General features: G+C 40.9%; 1 pseudogene; it reads left to right on the forward strand.

The window, feature by feature from the left end:
* The first annotated feature begins 1093 nt into the window (after window positions 1-1093).
* LOC124723523 lies at window positions 1094-1211 on the forward strand (annotated as a pseudogene).
* The last annotated feature ends 12627 nt before the right edge of the window (window positions 1212-13838 follow it).

The following is a 13838-nucleotide window of genomic DNA, read 5'->3' on the forward strand; positions in this document are numbered from 1 at the left end:
TAGGCATCTATGGGTCCAGCGGAGCTCGAGAAAGGCACCATGACGGCCAAGGAGTATCGTACACTGGTTGCAGACCACGTACGCCCCTTCATGACGATCATGTTTCCCGCCGCTAGTGGCACTTTTCAACAAGATAATGCGCTATGTCACAAGGCCAGGAGTGTTGTCATGGAGTGGTATGAGGTACACAGTGGGGAGTTCCAATTGATGTGCTGGCTCCTCAACTCGCCAGATTTGAACCCAATCGAACACATCTGGGATGTGATAGAACATGGCGTTAGAGATAATTGCCCCTCCCCAGAATTTACGGGAATTAGGTGATCTGTGTGGGCAGATGTGATGCCCACTCCCTCCAGCAACTTACAAGGGCTTCATTACTTACATGCTGCGCCGACCGAGGTGGTCGAGCGGTTCTAGGCGCTACAGTCTGGAACCGCGCGACCGCTACGGTCGCAGGTTCGAATCCTGCCTCGGGCATGGATGTGGGTGATGTCCTTAGGTTAGTTAGGTTTAAGTAGTTCTAAGTTCTAGGGGAATGATGAACTCAGAAGTAAGTCCCATAGAGCTCAGAGCCATTTGAACCATTTGAACTTACATGCCACGACGCGTAGACATTGTTATCCATGCCAAAGGTGGACGTACCGACTATTAGGTAGGTGGTTATAATGTCCTACTGATCAGTGTACAGCCATGAAGGTAGCAACGGAAGTATAAATACCTTACGTCAAAAGTATCATCTCTTTTTCTGTAGTAGAATAATTGTACACAGGGTTATTCAGCTGAAAGATGCATAAGCTACCAGATCCTCTTGTTCACCTACATTTTGACTTAAAATGATACCCAAAGCTGTACTGCTTACATCACGTGACAGTATAAATTCCTTAATAAAATCAGAAAATACAATATCTGAACACAGTATCACTTTCAAATTTTGGAAGACTGCTTGACATTCTGTTGTCCACTGAAACGTAGCTCCTTTTTTCTAAAACCTAGAGTACGGTTGCACATTGCCCATAAAATTTTTGACGAATTTTCGGTAATAATTTACCAGACCACGAAATGATTGCCATTGCTTAACCGTTTGTGTTACTGAGGCAACGGCCTTGCCGCAGTGGATACACCGGTTCCCGTCAGATCACCGAAGTTAAGCGCTGTTGGGCGTGGTCGGCATTTGGATGGGTGACCATCCGGGCCGCCATGTGCTGTTGCCATTTTTCGGTGTGCACTCAGCCTCGTGATGACAACTGAGGAGCTACTCGACCGAATAGTAGCGGCTCCGGTCAAAGAAAACCATCATAACGACCGGGAGAGCGGTGTGCTGACCACACGCCCCTCTTATCCGCATCCTCAGCTGAGGATGACACGGCGGTTGGATGGTCCCGATGGGCCACTTGTGGCTTGAAGACGGAGTGCTTGTATTACTGAAAAGTCACATATAGCTGAAGTGACACGAGGACCTGTCATCACTCCATCTTGTCTAATAATATGCCTTAGGTAATTAACTTGTGGGTGGGCAAAATGACATTTATCAATACTTAACTTGATATATGCTGTGTTTAATGTATCAGATATATTACTTAAGAACTCCAAGTGTTCGTCTAGATCTTTTGAAAATCAGATAATTTCATCCCAATAGACATCACTTATTTTCGGTTTCAAGTTTCGGAGGACTCCATCTAACAAGCGCTGAAATGTTGCATGTGTGTTTTTTAACCTGAAAGGCAATCTGCGATACTGGTAGTAATCAGATGATGAAGTATGAGTAAAAGTTGTTTTCGGCCTATCTTCTGGACATACTTCAATCTGGTGATACCTACTCTTTAAATCTATCGTAGAAAAGAATTTAACTGCCTCAGGTTATCCAAAGTTTCAGTTATATTTGGAATCAGATCTGCACCGGTTACTGTCGGTCGTTTAGAACCCATAATCACAAAAGAATCTATATTTTGTTGATGGTGTTAGGACAGCAACCAGCCTCTAATTTACTTTCAGTTCCTTTATTCAAAGGGTACCGATACCGGTTTCGAATGGTTGTGATTCATCTTCAGACGCTTTCCTTATGACATGTGGTGTGTTTTTTCAGACTAATTGTCGTGAAATGTCGGTTTGGAGTGTTTGTTTTCATAACAATCGTCCAACAGATGTGAATACATTCCCACTGCATTCTTATTGTTGCACACGTAAATTTTTCTCACTGAACACTTTAGATTTGTCACCGAGAAGATTTCTACCCCGCACCACATGTTTTGATACATACAAAGAGCTTACAAACATATATGTTTGTGCACTCATATGTATGTAAGCTCTTTGTATGTATCAAAACATGTGGTGCGGTCTCTATCATGTCATATATGTTTATACACTCATATGTTATGCGTGGTAGAAATCTTCTCGGTGACAAATCTAAAGTGTTAAGTGAGAAAAATTTACGTGTGCAACAATAAGAATGCAGTGGGAACGTGTTCACATCTGTTGGACGAAAGTTATGAAAACAAACACTCCAAACCGACATTTCACGACAATTAATCTGTATAAAACACACCACATGTCATAAGAAAAGCGTGTAAACCGTCTGAAGATGAATCACAACGATTCGAAACCGGTAACGGTACCCTTTGAATAAAGGAACTGAAAGTAAATTTGTGGCTGGTTGCTGTCCTAACACCATCAAAAATTGTCTTCAAATAACAGCCACGGTCTCCATCATGTCATCACATGACAAAATTGCAAGAATCTATATTTTCTTGTTCCATTAGGTGGCTTCTTTGGCATGGTTACTATACTTTTTGGTCAAGGACTATCGCTGCACTCTATTATGCTTTCTTCATGGTGTTGATATATGAACTGTTCTATTAAGAATGGTGGGATGGTTACTTTGCCTGACCCGGACACGGTGTTAAATGTTTATGCTTCCTGGCTGGTGGCTGGCGACACTTCCACATGCGTGAGTAATGCTGGCTGTTAGAACTTAAAAAAAAAAAATTATTTTCACGTTCCCTTCTGGTTTTACGATTACTTTTACCGGCTGTTGCACGTGTCTAGCGAATATAGCTAGGAAATGGAGGAGTGAAAGTGATCGACATAAAAAGTGATCTCGGTAGGCAGAAATAGGATACAGAAACAAAACACATGGAGGCTGCCTGAGGCGCCTTGCCACGGTTTGCACGGCTCCCATCGTCAGAGGTTCGAGTCCTCTCTCGGGCATGGGTGTGTGTGTTGCCCTGAGCGTAAGTTAGTCTGAGTTAGATTAAGTAGTGTGTAAGCTTAGGGACCGATGTCCTCAGTAGTTTGGTCCGATAGGAACTTACCACCACCGCTGGATCCAGTGAAATAAACAATGAGAAAATTATTCGCGTATGTGAAGCCTAGACAGCGAATCCTACCCATGACGATTTCTAACGGAGAATGGAAGACGGCGCTTCTTCGCTGTGGCCACCTCTGAGAACAGAGGGAGACAGTGAGTCAATACGGAGCTGTACGAGTCAACAAGTTGCTGCGTAAACTCACTGGTGTCAGCTCGCCAGAAAATACTACAGCAGGCGATACCCACTGTCATCAGTGTCGCCATAGCTCCACTGCTGCCTGCATTACGTCGTGACACGTGGCAACACGACTGCTTGTACAACGAGACAAAATCGCTCATCGAGGTCAAGCAAATAAATTAAATCGAGAAATACATAAATTACTGCTTCTAACCAATTGTTAAAAATGGAACCTACTGGAAAGAGGGATGTAAAAATTCAAGTAGAACCACTTTCTAATGTCGATGGGGTAGATACAGACAGTAACTCATAGACAGAATCTGATGAAGAGGGCAATGTTAAAGTAAAACGAGAACTGAGTTTGGGTGATGAGTTATCGGAAGTGCCAAGTTAAAGTAAAGATGGAACCAGCTTCTGATGATAATGTAATAGAGTCTGTAGTTAAGAAAAGTAGAGTTACTGAATGTGACAGATACTGAAACAGGGTTTGATATGCCTGAAATACAATCGAGTCACGTAATAACAGGGACTTTTTTGAAACCAACTGTAGTGCGGGATGAAAAATGTAGGACGCCAGATAGATTAAAGTTACTGTTTTCAAAATTTGAAGGAATAAACCGTAAATTGGAATTCAGTAGTAATGACTTGCACAATAGTTTGAAGTAGGAATCGTAATCCAATAATAATGAATTGCAAAATAAATTAGAGTCCAGTTTAAAATATGAGTTAGAATCCAGTAGCATATTCAAAGAACACTTTAAGAAGTAAATTAGAATCCAGTATTGGAAAATTGTAAAATAAAATGTAATCCAATCATAATGCACTAAGGGATGAATTGAAAACAGTAATAGATAGCTTAAATTCGAAAACTGATTCAGATCATAATGATTTTAAAATCAAAGAAGGGGAACAGTTAACAAAATTTTATAATATTTTAAAAAGCAACATCGTATAAGTTCGCAATGACATAGAAAGTAATGTAGTCTCTGGTAATTTGCGTAACGATGAGCAATATCTCACTTCTGTTGATGCTGCTTATATTTCATGTCGGCAATTTTTCGTTATGATCCACATAAGCAAATACATCCATCCCAGGTCTGGAATCATTTTGAAGATTTGTTGCTAAACAGGTGGACTGAACGCGCGAAAATCTCTTTTAATAGGAGTCATTTGTTGTGAAATGCTTTGTATTGTTCCACCGATGTCATCATAAGGTGCAAAACATTGACTGGATTAAAATCTGCTTTCCTGAGTGATATTCGTACCACAATAAACAAAATTGTGTTTAAAGGGAATCCTGGAGTGGTAAAAAGTACATTCCTGATCGAGAAACTAATAAAGAATTCTGTAGTAATTAAGTTTCGCGTCTGTCGCATCTGACAGTAAAGATGAAATCGGAAATGATTATGATGGCGTCAAAAGGTAAACTTATAACACTTTTCCCTAGTAACTGAACCTTTAGTTCTATCATGGGGAAAGCTACGTATAACACTAACGTTCCATGAAACGCACTAATGTTACCTCTGACAGGATTTCAAAGTTCGATCGTGCGTGTGTCTAATGGAAAAGGCTATCGGACTGTAATTTAGAATTTTGTGAAGTTGACAGTAAAACCAAATAGGCCTCAACATTGGAAGTTAACAGAAGTGGTAAAATTATAAGTGAATGAAAAAAATGAACGGTCGCCAACCTAATTAGGCTCAGTAATTTGGAAATATATATTTGAGAGAATTGGATATTAGTTATTGAAGTTACTTTTGTTGAGATTTCCCTTTGAATAGCAAACAAGATACAAACTGACACAGTGCACTCTGTGCTGTGTGTAGCAGCAGTCACCAATAACACACACACACACACACACACACACACACACACACACACACACACACCAGTAAATTATGGGGAGCAAAATTGCACCGCGCTCAAACTAATGACGGCCACAGTCAGTAGCATAACTTAATCAAAATACTGAAACATCAATGCATGAAGTGCAGAACTAATTTTGGACATGAGGGGCTTCTATCTTGACTGACACGCTTAACACAAATAAAGATGAATAACATCTTAAATACACTGGTTATACTCCTCTGCATATAGGAGTTTTCCTTAGTAACAGTAATATTTCATTTCTTTCTTAACAGGAGGACAATACGATGGGGACCCATAAACTGGTATAGTTTCACTAGCCAAGTGTCTTTGATTATTGCAAAAGTAAAAACTATCCCTAAAAGCTAATCATTCACTTAAATTACTTCGCAAGGTAATAAAATGCAACACTGGGCTCAAACACCATCAGGGAACCGTTCATGATGGATACAAAAACTACACTATCTTTGAAAATGTGCATAAGTTGACTTCAACACTACTACCGTAAATCGGTTAGTTAAACATTTATATGTACTTGTACTTTAATCACCTGTGAAGCAGGTATTATTGGCAATAATATTTACACAATCTTGCACTGTAATCCTACAAAACTATATTACATTATAAAGTAAGGATACTTTAGCAAAATCCAACTTCACTTTTATGGTTTTTAAACATTATATAATTAAGGTTTTCACTTTCATATTGATTGATCTTTAAATTTTTGTCTTTAAACTTCCTACCTTAACAATTTCACTTGAAGTAATCCATAAACGAAGCATCCAAATTTTACTCTTACTTTAACTTCTACTACTCCTTTTACTTTAGACAAAAAATCACTTTTAAACACATGAATGCCAGAATTGTTCATTTAAATCAGGATACTCGGTTTTAGTATCACTTAGGTGAGGACCCTGCGTGGGTTCGTGATCAGGATTGGAGTTATGCTTTCGAACATGAATTGACGTTTTATGTGATTTTTATTGTAACAACACACAAATTAACTGGTCCATGCCAATATACATTATGTAACTGAATGTATAAAGTCTGTGAAGCCGTGGCGAAAATTAGTGGCAGGCGAAATGGCGGCTAACTGTACTCACGGCTCTTGTGCGAATGCTCTATAAAATCTCTTCTTGGCGTCGGGTTTTCAACATATTAGAGCCATTCCATTATTCTGTGAATACCAAATAAGAGCCAGGTCCACATCCGAGGCAAATCCCTTCTAATCCAGCTTCCAATTGCCTCTCTTAGCACCGTCGAGCTGTACTATACTAAGGCTAGCCACACGCTGCGTGCGTTCACACAAAGAAACTGCTCAGTTCGACCGCCATACCCACCTTTTACATCGCGCCATGCCCCTTTCGTTGCGGAGGGACTTCCCTTTACATGTTACAAATACAAGTGCCCTAAGCATGAACCCGCTTGTAACAAACATACTTCTTTCATAAACATATTCTTTTGCTTTTTTCATATATACATTACAGAACTCTAATTTTCTTGCCATACTACATCAAGGAGTTCAAAAAACACAGAATACACACTTCATAAATTGCAGATAAACAGTTATTTAAAATAAACCTTCTCCTAATCGATATAAGTGTTACAAACTGTCTAGGTATTGGCAGAAAAGGAGCACTTCCGCACCTAAGGATAATGTGGATATATTTATGGAATACTTAAAATGTGTAGAGGCAGTGGCAGTTAATGAGGAACAGGTGCACAGTAATAACGTAAATGTGCGGATCTCAGAAGTTCGAAGTAAGAAGTTCAATTATAATGGACGACGTAGAGGAAGAGAAGGTCGACAGCCACCACGTTTTTACAGTTATGACGATAACATACAGGTAGAGAACGTATGGCTGAGACAGAACAGAAATCAAAATGCGCTCCGTTTTAAAAATACTGTTAATGAAAGGAATAGGGTGCGTAAAGGAAACTAATCCACTTCCATGAGGAAACACGCACTCGCCAGTCAGAGATAGTAACACAGATAATAACTGACAAACAGGCCAAAGTAAACCAACACACAGACCAATGGCAGGGATGATGTTTCAGTAGCAACTACCAGTACTGATATTTTGTTCAAACGTACTGATTATCAAATAGTAAGTGTTTTGTACACATTAGAAAGATGGGATAGGCTTGAAAGCGAGAAACAGCACAAATCACAGGGAGAGCAAACTAACTGATGTGTAACAGGTCGTAACAAAGATGAGATAACTGCTTCTATTTTTGATAATGATGAAAATTGAAGGCTAAAATTCCTCTGCAGCAAGTAGATGCAGTATTGCAAAAATGTGAAGAGGAGGAGATAATAGATGAAAGATGTAACAAGTACAGTATGGTTGGAGAACTTACGAGCTGTGATAAATTGTCAAAATAAGTAGAAGCAGACGATAATTTGTATATCAATGATGCGAAGGAACGCAATTGTTCAAAACGTTTACCTGATGTGCAGCAAACAAAGGTATAAAAGGTCTTTAAATGATTTGATTTGAAATTGGTGACAGGTTAGAAAAGGCAGCTGAAAAAGTGATTATTTATTACTCTAAGAGTAAATGTAACTGCAGCTGAAAGAGACTAAATAGCTGCAGACAGACCGAAAAAGAATTGCTAGACGAATTTCATGAGGCACCTGCACAAAGTTCAATGAGCCACCCTATTATAGAATTAAATATTTCAGACATACTAGTGTGCTGTCTTCTGGACAGTGGCAGTGAATCAAGCGTGTTGTCCCACGCTTTCTTTGATTCCATTCCTAACAAGAATAAGTTAATTCTAATGAGAATATCTGGTTTAAGAATAGTAGATGCTACTGGAAAAGTTTCTAGACTAGTGAAGCAAGATGCATTGATACCCAAATGTATAAGAGAAGTAATTATAGATCATTCTTTTCAATTGTGTTAAATTTAAGAGTGGATAAGACAATTGGCGTTGATTTATGATCGTAGTACCAAGGAAAGGTTGACTTTGATCAGAGCCAAGTAATGTTAACTTTGGCAAATTCTGATGTAATTACTGTGCCTTTCATTGGAATGCACTCTGTTAGTGATAATGAGATATGGGAGATGCCTATTAGGGTAAGGAAACTTAAGGGGCACGTAGGTGAGCAAAGGACAGAATTACGAAAAGTGTTTTCCAGCTATCACAATGTATTTTCCAATACGCAAGGTGTCATAAAAGTTTATGAGTGTCATTTAAATGTAAAACCAGAGCAGTGTTGCTAGGAAGGAAACAGTCAAGAAAAATATTCGATGTATGTTACATTGTGTGGTCACTGAACAGGCAGTTAGTGAATTTAAGAATCCCCTTGTTGTGGTAATCAAACACGACAAAAGTGGCAGAATGGTGTTGGATACTCATTGCTTAATTGGAATCATAATGAGAGAAAGTGACCACGTCCAAAATATGGACGAGTTGCTGCAAAATTCCAAGCGGTTGAGTATCTCACTTCAGTGGATATAACGTGGGGATACTGGAAGTTGCCTTTGACTAAGGAATCTCCAAAATATGCTACAAATGTAGAGTATTCTCGTTTGAATTAAATATTTCTGTTTTTTCTTTTATGAGAGTAATGGCTCATATAGTAGGAAAGAAATTTTAGATCAGATGACAGTTTATGTAGACGATATGGTGCCAGCTAATTCCTCATGAGAAAAGCATATAAATCTACTAGACAGGATGCTGGAAACAATAGGAAAGGGAGGCATGGAGAGTGTTAAAGACAAACTATACTTCTTGGAGCATGAAATTAACAGAGAAGTTATTTTATCACATTTTTCAAGATAAAACCAACTAGATCTATCTTTGAATTACTTAGGTTACTAGTGGGACAAAGACAGTGTCACCCCACTTTGCATATTTGCTAAATTTATTCAAGATAGTGGATGCAAGATGGTGGCCATAGATGTGGCAATGTCGCAGTGATGTCATGGAGGGAAGTTCAAATTTTGATGGGAAAATAGGTCAATTGTGCTAGCTCCACTAAGCTAACCCCACCCTCCTTCCCTCCCCTTCCCCATTCCCTCTCTTCTACTCCCCTATCCTATCTGGAAATTGGTGGGAAAGGACTCAGCCTGCGCTGGGCTGCTGGATAGGGTGGATATAAGTCTTTTTTGTATGGATTGTTTATTAACACAATTTGAGTTGTCATCGACAGTAGCTATCCAGTGTGTTCACCTCGATTTCTGGAACTCAGCTGACCTAGTTCGCAGCACCATCACAAGAGGGCGCTGTTGGCCCTCCCCCCTCTCCTCTCCCTCCCCTCCCATGACATAATCCAAGATGGCGGCCTGGGGAAAATGTTGGGAAATTCGCTTTGTCTGTGCTGAGCTTCCCAAGAGGATGGACATAATTGTTTACTGTGTGTACTATGTGTTCAATGGATCTGATATCTGTGGTGGAGAAGGAGAAGTTTAACAGGTATATTAGCTGTAATCATGCAACTGACTGTGTACGTAGCCACCTGCACAATGCTTGGAAAGCAACGATATTTGGCGAATGTATGAAAATGGCGAATACGCTTCATCAAATTATGAAGATGCAGCAGGATGGGGCTAACTTACACGTGCCAACTGATGCAGAGAAATGTATGTGTGTTGGTCATTCGATAAAGTAGTCAGTCTTCCGAAGCGCAAGAGGCAAGACGTTCACTCACTTTGGCACAAGCATCCATGTGTACAATTGAGGAAGTGCTGGTGATGAGCTGGGAAATATTTAATACGTGTACTACATGCAAGCCGGAATGGGTCCGACAGCCGATCAGTTCCAGTTATTCCACCAGGAAGGAGGTAAACGGCTCGTGTTGTCTGTAGTTCAATCATGCCTAGACGGTCATTACCGCAGTTCGATCGAGTCCGCATTGTTGCTTTGTGCCAGGAAGGGCTCTCAACAATGGAAGTGTCCAGGCATTTCGAAGTGAACCAAAGCGGTGTTTTTCGGACATGGAGGAGATACAGAAAGACAGGAACTGTCGATGACATACCTCGTTCAGGCCGCCCAAGGGCTACTACTGCAGTAGATGACCGCTGTCTACGGATTATGGCTCGGAGGAACCCTGTCAGCAACGCCACCATATTGAATAATGCTTTTCATACAGCCACAGGACGTCATGTTACGACTCAAACTGTGCGCAATAGGCTGCATGATGCGCAACTTCACTCCCGATGTTCATGGCGAGGTCCAACTTTGCTACCACGACACCATGCAGCGTGGTACAGATGAGCCCAACAGCATGCCCAATGGACCGCTCAAGATTGGCATCACGTTCTCTTGACCGATGAGTGTCGCATAAGCCTTCAACCAAACAATCGTCGGAGATGTGTTTGGAGGCAACCCAGTCAGACTGAACACCTTAGACCCACTGTTCAACGAGTGCAGCAAAGTAGAGGTTCCCTGCTGTTTTAGGGTGGCATTACGCAGGGCCGACATACGCCGCTGGTAGTCATGGAAGTCGCCGTAACGGCTGTACGATACGTGAATGCCATCCTCCGACCAATCGTGCAACCATATCGGCAGCATATTGGCGAGGCATTCGTCTCCATGGACGACAATTCGCGCCCCCATTGTGCACATCTTGTGAATGACTTCCTTCAGGGTAACGACATCGCTTGACTAGAATGGCCAGCATGTTCTCCAGACATGAACCCCATGGAACATGCCTGGGATTGAAAAGGGCTGTTTATGGACGACGTGACCGACCAACCACTCTGAGGAATCTACACCGAATCGCCTTTGAGGGGTGGGACAATCTGGACCAACAGTGGCTTGATGAACTTGTGGATAGTTTGCCACGACGAATACAGGCATGCATCAATGCAAGAGGACATGGTACTGGGTATTAGAGGTATCGGTGTGTACAGCAATCTGGACCACCACCTCTGAAGGTCTCGCTGTATGGTGGTACAACATGCAATGTGTGGTTTCCATGAACAATAAAAAGGGCGGAAATGATGTTTATGCTGATCTCTATTCCAATTTTCTGTACAAGTTCCGGAACTCTCGGAACCGAGGTGATGCAAAACTTTTTCTGATATGTGTATTATGACGAATACAATGAACTGATATATAAACTACGGATGCTCATGGCACCAGCTGCAGCAGGTAATACAGCTCATTCGAATGATGCTGTTTCACTAATCTCTGAGCTTTGAGAGAGAGGTATCATCGAATAAGTATGGAGTCAGTAGTTCGAGAACTGTACAAAACAACATGCAAAACATACACTCGTAGGCATGTTATGATTAAGTTTGGATGACTTATGGCAGGCTAATCTTGTAGATATGAGGGAATATTCACATGATAATAATAGATTCAAATATATTTTAATGGTTGTTGATATATACTCTAAATTTGCGTGGGCATTACCTGTTAAAACAAAAACGAGGAGAATTGTTTCGGATGTGTTTGAGCGTTTGCTACAGACAGGGACGAATCGATGCCCAGACAACCTCCAAACTCACGCCGTGGTGGGTTTTACAACAGTCATTTCAAGACCGTGATGCAGTATTCACCCACCTGAAGGCGAGTATCGTGGAACGTCTGAACATAACAATAAAAGGTCAAATGTGGATGCGTTTTAATCCTCGCTAATCGTAGAAATGGACAGATATGCCCCCAGAAATAGTGCTCAGTATAATTGATCCAAACATAGCACATTAAAAATGAGACCAATCAATGTTTGTGATAATGGGCTCATGGATATTGTGTAATATCGTATTTAAATGCTGGATCTACTCAAACAGAAATTTAAATGTAGGTGATTTGCCATCGTATCTCTAAACACACGACAGCATTTGAGAAATCATTTCTGCCAAACTGATCAACAGAGATATTTACAGTTTCAAAGGTGCAAAGAACGAATCCTAGAACTTATATCTTGAAGGGTAGTAAAGGTTAAAAAATTGCAGTTTTTTTCTACACCGAAGAGTTGCAGTAAAACTTATTCGGATGTGATTCTCGTGGAGAGAGTTATAAGACGTTAGGGAAATAGAGCCCTAGGCAACCGGCTTGGCTTTCCTGCAGCATAAAACAGTTGTATTGATGCTAATGATTTGCTATCAAATGGGACGCGCAGTTCACAACCACCACAGCGTCGTAACGTGCATGCTAGGAGACGTATTAGAGGAGATGGTGATATTCTAAACAAACTGCCAGTGGAATTACACATTCCGGGATATAACTACTGTATACCTGGAACAAAGCTTCAAAAACGTTTGGGGTGAATTGCTAAGGGTATTAATCTGCCCGATGAAGCGTGTATGGAACACAACATCGCATACGCTTCAAATAAAAGTCTCCCAAACCGTCACATTGCAGACAGAATTTTAGATGATAAGGCTAAGGCGATACGCAGAAGAAGAGATATTGGTATAGGTCAGTGAACTGCAGGATCCGCAGTTGATAAAACCGTACGCGGAAAAATTAAGTTGGATTTAGGAGTAATGAATTTCAAGCGAGTTAAGGAATGCTGCACGTTGTGCACTAAAGAAGAAGTGTGGGGAACACAGGTGTATGAATAACTGTATCCTGACTGTTATGTATGCAGCTCAAATCGCTCTGAAGCAGAAAGGAGCGGGAAGAAGAAGAGAATTCGTTAAAGCCTTTCGAGTTCTATCAATATCCAATATATCTGGTGGTTTTCTTCCATTCTTCATCCCAGCCCTCTACGTTCTCTCGGCAGTGGGGTCCCTCCCCACCGTAAAGGAAACCGTAAAGGAAAGGGATTAGTCTATTCATAAATAAAAGAAAAGCCCATTAGCGGTGCTACAAGATCGAGCACTCACAAATACTGATCTAATTAAGTTTGTTAGGAAAAAAAATTCATCATTCCAAGATTGAGTGGTGTGTTTATGCAGGATACATTATCGAAGACTATGTGGAAAACTAGGGAATATGTTACTGTGAATTTAGGAGTTGCTGGAGGTCCCGGCACCCACTGGGTGTCATATGTTAAGAGAAATAGAGCTGCCATCTACTGTTTCGACTCATTTGGTGACCTGCAACCGCCAGAAGAATTACAGCGATACTTCACTCGCAGACGACGTGTGTTCTACAATTTTCGGCGCTATCAGGACTTCAAAACACACTTCTGCGGGCAGCTATGCATCATGTTTCTCTTGACGTTTACAAAGAAGAAGAAGAAGAAGAAGAAGAAGTTCAAATGGTTCAAATGGCTCTGAGCACTATAGGACTTAACATCTGAGGTCATCAGTCCCCTAGAACTTAGAACTACTTATACCTAACTAACCTATGGACATCACACACATCCATTCCCAAGGCAGGATTCGAACCTGCGACCGTAGCGGTCACGCTGTTGCAGACTGAAGCCCCTAGAACCGCTCTGCCACACCGGCCAGCGAAGAAGAAGTATATATAGGGAGGAACTTTAAACATACCTTCAGTAGTTGACGTTCAAATGGAATATCTCACACTCTGACGTTAGAAGAACGATTCCCTGTATTACATGCAAATTATTTCCCACCAATT

Source organism: Schistocerca piceifrons, chromosome X (genome assembly GCF_021461385.2).
Source record: "Schistocerca piceifrons isolate TAMUIC-IGC-003096 chromosome X, iqSchPice1.1, whole genome shotgun sequence".
Classification (NCBI taxonomy): Eukaryota; Metazoa; Arthropoda; class Insecta; order Orthoptera; family Acrididae; genus Schistocerca; species Schistocerca piceifrons.